We start from the raw sequence: 8,447 nt of genomic DNA on the forward strand, positions 1-8,447 counted from the left end.
TGAAAACATTTGCAAGGTACAGAAGGGATAAGTTTCATTTAGAGGGTTCTAATCACATATAGAGCGTTCAGGCAAATGCCGGATATAACAATTATTGTTACATGATCATATACTAAGCAAATATTATTAGTCTGACAGCTGCATAAAGGAGATTTAAGAAATGGAAAATACCATCAATCAAACAGTATGTACATTACTCAGTATTTAAACACACGACACGTAACTAAAACTAACCGTCAAACACACGATGTATGAATTAATGATCAGCATTGTCACAAGGAAAACAAGAGCAAAGAAATAATACCAAGAAGAGGAAACGATTAGCAGCCCGCCAAGCTGTGAACAAAGGAATTGCACAGAACAAAGGAACTCTCAAACAAAGGAACGATAGGAACACGTAACAGAAAACAAAGGAACAAAGGAGAGACTTCTAGCGGAGGAGCAGACTGGGTTAGGACAAAAACAAAAGATAAGTCATCTTTCAGTGCTAATCGCAATTTAAGTTGAAGAATGCAAACTAGGTCCAGACAAATGGCTCTATTCAATCCAAACACGCAAACACACAAACCACCAAACAACCCTATCAATAATTCAGTAAAAGTATTGCATGTATCACAACTATAAACAGCACCAATAAAGCATGTAAAACAAGCAAGACTAACGCAAGTCGTACCAACCACAGCAAACTCGAATACAACCAACATCACACTGGGACCCCAAATTCTGGTCACAAACACAGACCAAACAAACCACAAACCAGCAGACATAACTAACACACATCCCACCCCACCAACAGAAACTACTAGAAATACAAAACTACACTCCAGGGAACAATAAAAATACAATGCCAATACTATCGCCAATCTTCTTCAAGGAAGCGGAATAACCAAACACAAATGAAGATATAGACACCACTATTCCAAGCAAATGGAATTTGACAGTAACCTACATAACTTAAACTCCCCACAATTAGACCACATAACCATAACCAGCACCCCAAAATTCACCAAAAATGAAATAACCAGTTCTAGAAACATGCAAACAAACCAGCAACAGGAAATCAAGCAAACAACAATAAATCAAAACATTAGGAAAGAAACTATACACTCAAGCCAAACTCCTGGACCATCTGGGATAATAACAGCAAGGGAACCACCAACCTATGGGAACAAATCCAATGAATTAAACACTACAAAACTACCCAGCACCATCACTAATATGGCAACCCAAAGACCCCAAACAACCCAAAACACCCAAAACACATACCTAGGTAATGGCAAGGGCCCGCTAAAACCCCCAAACAACAACAAAAAAACCACAAGTAAGGTTAACTCAAAACAGGAAACAAAACAACAGCATAACCGCCAAAACAAAATTTACAATTATCATTCCATCGAACACACTATATACATAAGCAGCAGGTGCAACAGAATTACTAGTCTAAGTACCAATAGTATTATGACAGCACTGGCCAAAATTCACACTGGACAATTCAAACTGATAAGACCAAGACGAAACTACCTGATTGTCCAATGCAGCACAATTCAACAGGTGGAAAAATTCATCCAAATTGAAACTATAAGCCCAATAAAGATCAAAGCAAAGAGACGCCATAGCACTCAGAGGAAAACACGAGTCACTTCGAACTCCAAACACCGTGAAACTACAACTAATCTGGCTGAACCCACTAAAACCACTATCTTTAAAAAAGTAATAACACTAAACGGATACAACAAGGACATAAGCAATGAACTCCTACTTCATAAACTCACAGCAAATGGAACACAGACCACCAAAGTATATCGTCTTAAAAATCACAAGGGACAAGGAACAAACAAAGCAGTTATAGAGGCTACAGAGCCAATACCCTCAATACTAAAACTAGGACAGTCAGGAGTGTGCCATAAGCTGGAAAACTACATAAATAGGCCAAGATTTTGCACCAAATGCCTGCACTGGGGACACTATGCCCTCAGATGTAGATTCAAACCAAGATGTAAGTACTGCGGAGGTCAACACAAAGGAGAATGCCACACAATTAAACAAAAATGTGCTAACTGTAAAGAAAACCATTATCCTAGATCGGCAGAATGCAGATTTGCAATAGAAGAGAAACAAATAGTGGACTTAATGAACGAAAAACACCTCACCTACCATTCTGCCAAAAACATTATTTGTAAAAACAACCCCAACACACCAAAATCTACCTCTGAAACAATCAACGAGCACCAAAACTCTCCACGCAGAATCAGAAGGGAAAACATTACACCACAAAACATATCCTCGAATCAGGAAACAAAAGAACCAAAAACTACAACCCACATTGTAACAAACCATGACCACCCTGATAACACTCCAGATAGAAGCAAAACTGTCACCCCAAACATCCCCAAACCTAACACACACCCCAACACAGGATTAATACAGGAAGTAATGAACCTAACAACAGGAACCCTAATGCAAGATCTCAGTAGCATAATGAGAACCCTCAAAACCATTTTCACCATACTAGCTGATAGTACCACAAGACTAACAGATAAAGACAACGTCAAAAATGAATAGTACAAAAAATAATAAAATCACCATCTGGCAATGGAACTGCAGAGGAATCTTTAAAAACCTATCAGAACTGCCGAACAAACTGAATAATACGGCCGTAAAACCAGACATAATCTGCCTACAGGAAACCCTCATAACACAAGAACACAAACGCCTGCCCAAACTACAAGGCTTTACCCAGGGAATCTTTAAAAACAGACCCATGGGGCAGAAAGGGGGTGGACTATCAATTTTTTTAATAGATACACTAATCTACTATGAAGTAATAGAAGTACCCCCTAACCTAAACATCAATAATAGCATCGAAATAATGTCAGTAATGATAAATATAGGAACCACAAACATTCAAATAATAAATGCATACGATCCAGGGGGTACCTTCTGCCCTACCAACCTAATCTCACTAAATGCAATCACTAATAACAACAACAACGATCTAATGATCTGTGGCGACTTCAACGCACACAGTGAATTATGGGGAGGTAAAAAGAAAGATCAAAGAGGGAAAATGGTTGAAAAATGGATAACTGAGAACAATCTGGTCATCTTAAATGACGGGTCGAGCACTAGATTAAACCCTGAGGATGGCACTCTCTCAGCCATAGACCTAACCATCACTACCCCAAAATTGGCTCAAATCACAAATTGGCGGATGGATCAGGAAGATACGTTAGGAAGTGACCATTTTCCCATCACAATCAATATTCAAACAAAAACTCAACACATTCCAAACGAAAATCCACCTAAATGGAGGTACCAACAGGCAGACTGGGACCAATTCCAGTTATTACTAGCTAGAGTAAATCCAGATAACTTAGAAAGCCCAAGTATTGACATGTATTATGATAACATAACAGACACAATTATAGAAGCAGCTAACCGATGCATACCAAAGACAACTAATATCCAAAATAAAAACCCTGTACCATGGTGGACTAAACAGTGCACTATAGCACATAAAGTCAAAAAAGGGCCTTAAATAAATATAAACGCACCAAAAATTCTATCTACTTCCAGCAATATAAAGATAAAGAAAAAGCACTAAAACAAACTATAAAAACTGCTAAAATTAATCTATGGCAAACCTTTTGCTCTAAACTGAGTCTAAAATCAAACTCAAAACAAATATGGGACAAGATAAAAGCCATAAAAGGGAAAGCAACTACCTCAGCCCCAAAAGTTAAAAATGCCATAACAAATAAAGATAAGGCAGACCTCCTAGCGAAGCATTTTTCGAACATGAGTAGCAACAATAATCACACAAGAAACTTTCAAGAACACAAAAAACTAATGGAGGGAACCCAACCTCAAATGTTTCAAGACCAAGGAGCAAAAGAATCTCACCTAAATAGCGACATCACAGTACATGAATGGAAGATAGCCCTACGATCCAAAAACGAAACATCCCCTGGTAAGGATCAGTTAGGCTACATTATCTGCAAAAAACTACCTATTAATATAACAATAGCCATAATCAAACTCTTTAATAGGATATGGGATAAAGGCCAACTACCCACCAAATGGAAACAGGCCATAGTAATACCAATCCCCAAGCTAGGTAAAGATCCCAACAACATAAATTCGTACCGACCCATCTCCCTTACAAACAATATTTGCAAAATAATGGAGACAATAATCGCAAATAGGTTAAAACACCACCTAGAAGCCAATAACCTACTCTCCATAAATCAATGTGGCTTTCGGAACAAACCTTCCACCACTGACCAACTTCTCAGATTGGAAACAGACATCAAACTCGCTTTTAACGCACATAGGAAAACCGATTGCAACCTCATAGCGGTTTTTTTAGACCTAGAAAAAGCGTTCGACCTAGTATGGACCAATGGACTAATAGCCAAATTAAACCAATTTGGAATAACTGGACGCTTGTTCAACTGGATTGGTGATTTCCTCACAGGCCGGAAGATTACCGCAAGAATAGGCAACACCCATTCGGAAGAATTTTCACTTGAAAATGGAACACCGCAAGGCAGTGTAATAAGTCCCTTACTATTTAACCTAATGGTAAACGACCTTGACCTCATTGCAGCCTCCGCAAAAATAACCTTGTCACAATTTGCAGATGATAGTGGCATATGGAGGAATGGAAATTCTGCCAATAACACAGTAGTTAAAGAAATCCAGCAGAGCCTAGACAACATAGGGAGATGGGCGAACAAATGGGGTTTCAAAATATCTCATGAAAAAACTGTGGCAATCATATTCACCCCCAAACGAAATAGCAACCTAGTCTATCCAAACTTCTGTATACAAAGTCAATTAATCAAATACGTAACAGTAGTAAAATTCCTAGGAATGTTCTTTGACAACCACCTCACATGGAAACAGCACATTGAACAACTCACCCAGAATTGTAACAAAGATCTCAATTTACTCAGGAACATCACAGGGACTGACTGGGGTTCCAACCAGGAAACCCTCCTCACGATATATGAAAGCCTAATTAGATCAAAACTGGATTACGGTTGCCAAGCATATAACTCTGCTAAGCAACCTGTACTACAAAAACTTGACACTATCCAGAGAAAAGCCTTACTATTATGCACAGGAACACTCCCCTCAACATCATTAGAAGAACTACAAACACTAACAGGAGAACTACCCTTAAAATTACGTAGGCAAGAACTGCTCCTCCGATACTCCATTCGATTAGATACCCACCCAGACAACCATCCCACCAAAATAGCTATAAATAAGTGTAAAGTTGTCTTCAAACCCAAAATCATACCCATCACACCAAGTGGCAAAGTAATCCTTGAACTAAGAGAAAAGATACCTCTACTAAAAGAACAGGTAACAAACAATACAGACCAGAACAAATCATCATGGTTACAAAACCACCAAGGATTAACATTGAAGCTACCAAATTAGGCAATAAAGAAGGACAAGAAAACTTACTAAAACCTGTACTGGTAAACGAAATCAACCAAAAATACCCGGACTATGTTAAAATATATATCGATGGATCAAAAACAAACAACCCACCAAGAACAGCAGCAGCAATAGTCATCCCTGAATTCAATATACAAACGGGATCCAGATTACCTGACTATTGCTCCATTTACACCACTGAATTCTGGGCTATACTTGAATCACTACAATGGATCAAAGACAACCAAAACCTAAAGCAGTCATTATAAGCGATTCACTAAGCGTTATCAAATCGATCCAAAATGGCAATACACACTCTAGGGAACAATTCCTCGACAGAGCATACCAATTAATCGACGATATCACCACAGCACATCAATTAGTCGAGCTCATGTGGATACCGTCGCACATTGGAATCTCTGGCAACGAAACAGCAGGCAAAGTTGCAAAAACCAAACTAGGAGATCAAAACTCTATCAAGCTTAACTATAGCTCTACAGAAGCAATAAGCTTCGCACAAACATATATAGACCAAACATGGCAAGATTTTTGGAACTCCTCCACAAAAGGTAAAAAGCAGCATGAAACCCAAAAAAACGTAGATAGGAACATATAGCTACCTAAGGGTACCTATTTAGAACAGAAAACCATAAACAGGATAATAACTGGATAAACTAAACTAACAAGCATTTTTTGAAGGTTTATAGGACCCAAACCAGCAATTATTAACTGCTTTAATTGCCACACCACCGAAGATCTACACCACGTATTCAATATATGCCCAAAATATCAACCCGCTCGGAAAATATTTATCAAAAACCAAAAAGAGATTGGATCACCACACACATACCCAGAGTTACTTATGGACTCTAATAAAAATAAACAATCAGCATATAAAAATATAAATCAATTCATAGACTCAGCAGGACTTAGGAGCAAAATATGATTACTATCCCCACAAAACCAAAAGACCCAGTAACTAGCTAAATAAATTTAGAAGCCACCACATAAAAACCCATAACATATCATTCAATTTTATAAAAGTATTAATAAATAATTCACTTACGAAGCACCTATAAAAAAACTAAGGAAACCGCAAAATCGGATGTCCTAGATGTCCTTAACGAACCTAGTAATCAGCTAGGATTCGGGTCCTAGATGTCCTTAACGAACCGTGTAATCGGCTAGGACTCCGGTCTCTTGCTAAATAAAATATAAATAACATTCAATCTCTAAAAACATTAATTAATAAATAACTTAAAGAGGTAATATCTAAAAACTTATAAATAACATAACGTAGAAAACACACCCTAAACACCTCGACTAGTAATACCATAATGACCTTGAAAATCTCTCTTCATACATGATTTCTACTAAGAACCTCTATAAACAGCATTGAACATCCCCCCTCCTTTTAGAACATTTTGAAGAAAAAAAAATCGAAAAAAAAATATATGGAGGCAATCAGTGAAATCAAGTTGGTTACTTATTCCTTATTCCCTATTCAATAAGGAATAAGTAACCAGTTACTTATTCCCAATTGAACCCTTTTCACACACATTTGGATACTTATTCCTAATTCACATCCAGTGAACTATTTATTCCTTATTCCCAATTCAGTATGTAATTGTTTACCATTTAGTTATTACCGATGAAAGCTCTTCAGGGCATGCATTGGTTGTTATTCTAACCCAGCTGGAGAAATATGAGTGTTCTTTTGGTGCCAGCTGTATGTAGCTAGGCCTAATGAAGAAAGATCACGGACTATGTGTAGGAAGAGTTTATGACGTTGGTAAGTATACACGTTTAGTAATTTGAGATATGATTAATTAGTTGTGTTAGTGTTTGGGTCGTGTCTTGCGTTGCATCGCGTGAATTAATACTATTCGGATACCAGTGAGTGATTTTGAACCTGAAATGGTGTTAAATACGAGTGAGAGGTACAATCTGGATAGGCAAAAAATAAACGGCATTACCCTTTCAATGGTATTTCGAAATTAAATGTAAAAAGGGCAGAATACTGAGCCAAATTTAATTCCAAACAATTTAAAAGTATAATGCATTTTTTTTAAATAATTAATTAATTTCACCCTGTGAATCATATGGTACAAAACAATATACATGTATCCATGTCAGGGTTAAGATAAACTGAATGAAGTAAAAGTAAAAAATGAAATTCATAAGTAAAGATATTTATTTTAATACCTTTGTCAGTAAACTACAGGTTTAGCAACGAAAGTTTGTGTAAGTGAAAAATCCTATTTTTGGAGCAGCTATATCCAAAAGATAATATCTGAATTCTGGAAAATTTTACACAACAGTCACAAGGATCAGTTTCCCACGATATTCAAACTGACAAAGCTAGCTATGTATATGCCCTTTTTAGATAAAAGCACAGAACAATATTGATACAAAGAAAAGGAGCAGGGTATGCTCGGAAATAATTAACAGATTAATGCTTATATCACTAGAAGTGACATCTGTCAAAGATGTTGATTTCAGTAGAGCTCTAAGAAGTTGTTGTTGTTGTGGGGTTTAACGCCATTTTTCAGCACCCGATAGGCTATACATGGCGGCCAGTATTAATGGTGGAGGAAGAACCCGGGAAAACCCCGGAAAGATCCACCAACCCACGAGAAGCTACTGGCAAGCTTTCTCACATACCCACATTGGCTGAATCCGAGACTCGAACCCACGCAGACAGAGGTGAGATGGCAGTGATCCATAACGGAGAGCGCTTTAGACCACTCGGCCACTCGGGGCCCCGAGCTCTAAGAAAGTGGAGCAGGACGAAAGAGAGACAGATGTTGAAGTTTAGATAAATATTGACCTATGACCGTTTCGTCCTCCTCGTCCTTATATCTTTGATAAAGAGGGAGTTTAGGCTCAAATAAACAGTAACACAAGAAAGAGTGAAAACACCAAGCTTTGAAGAAAAAAATACAAAAATTTATTTTCTTGGTAAAATTCTGTAAAAATGAAAAAAAGTATGAACT

Source organism: Sinohyriopsis cumingii, chromosome 2 (genome assembly GCF_028554795.1).
Source record: "Sinohyriopsis cumingii isolate HCF-2022 chromosome 2, ASM2855479v2, whole genome shotgun sequence".
Taxonomy (NCBI): domain Eukaryota; kingdom Metazoa; phylum Mollusca; class Bivalvia; order Unionida; family Unionidae; genus Sinohyriopsis; species Sinohyriopsis cumingii.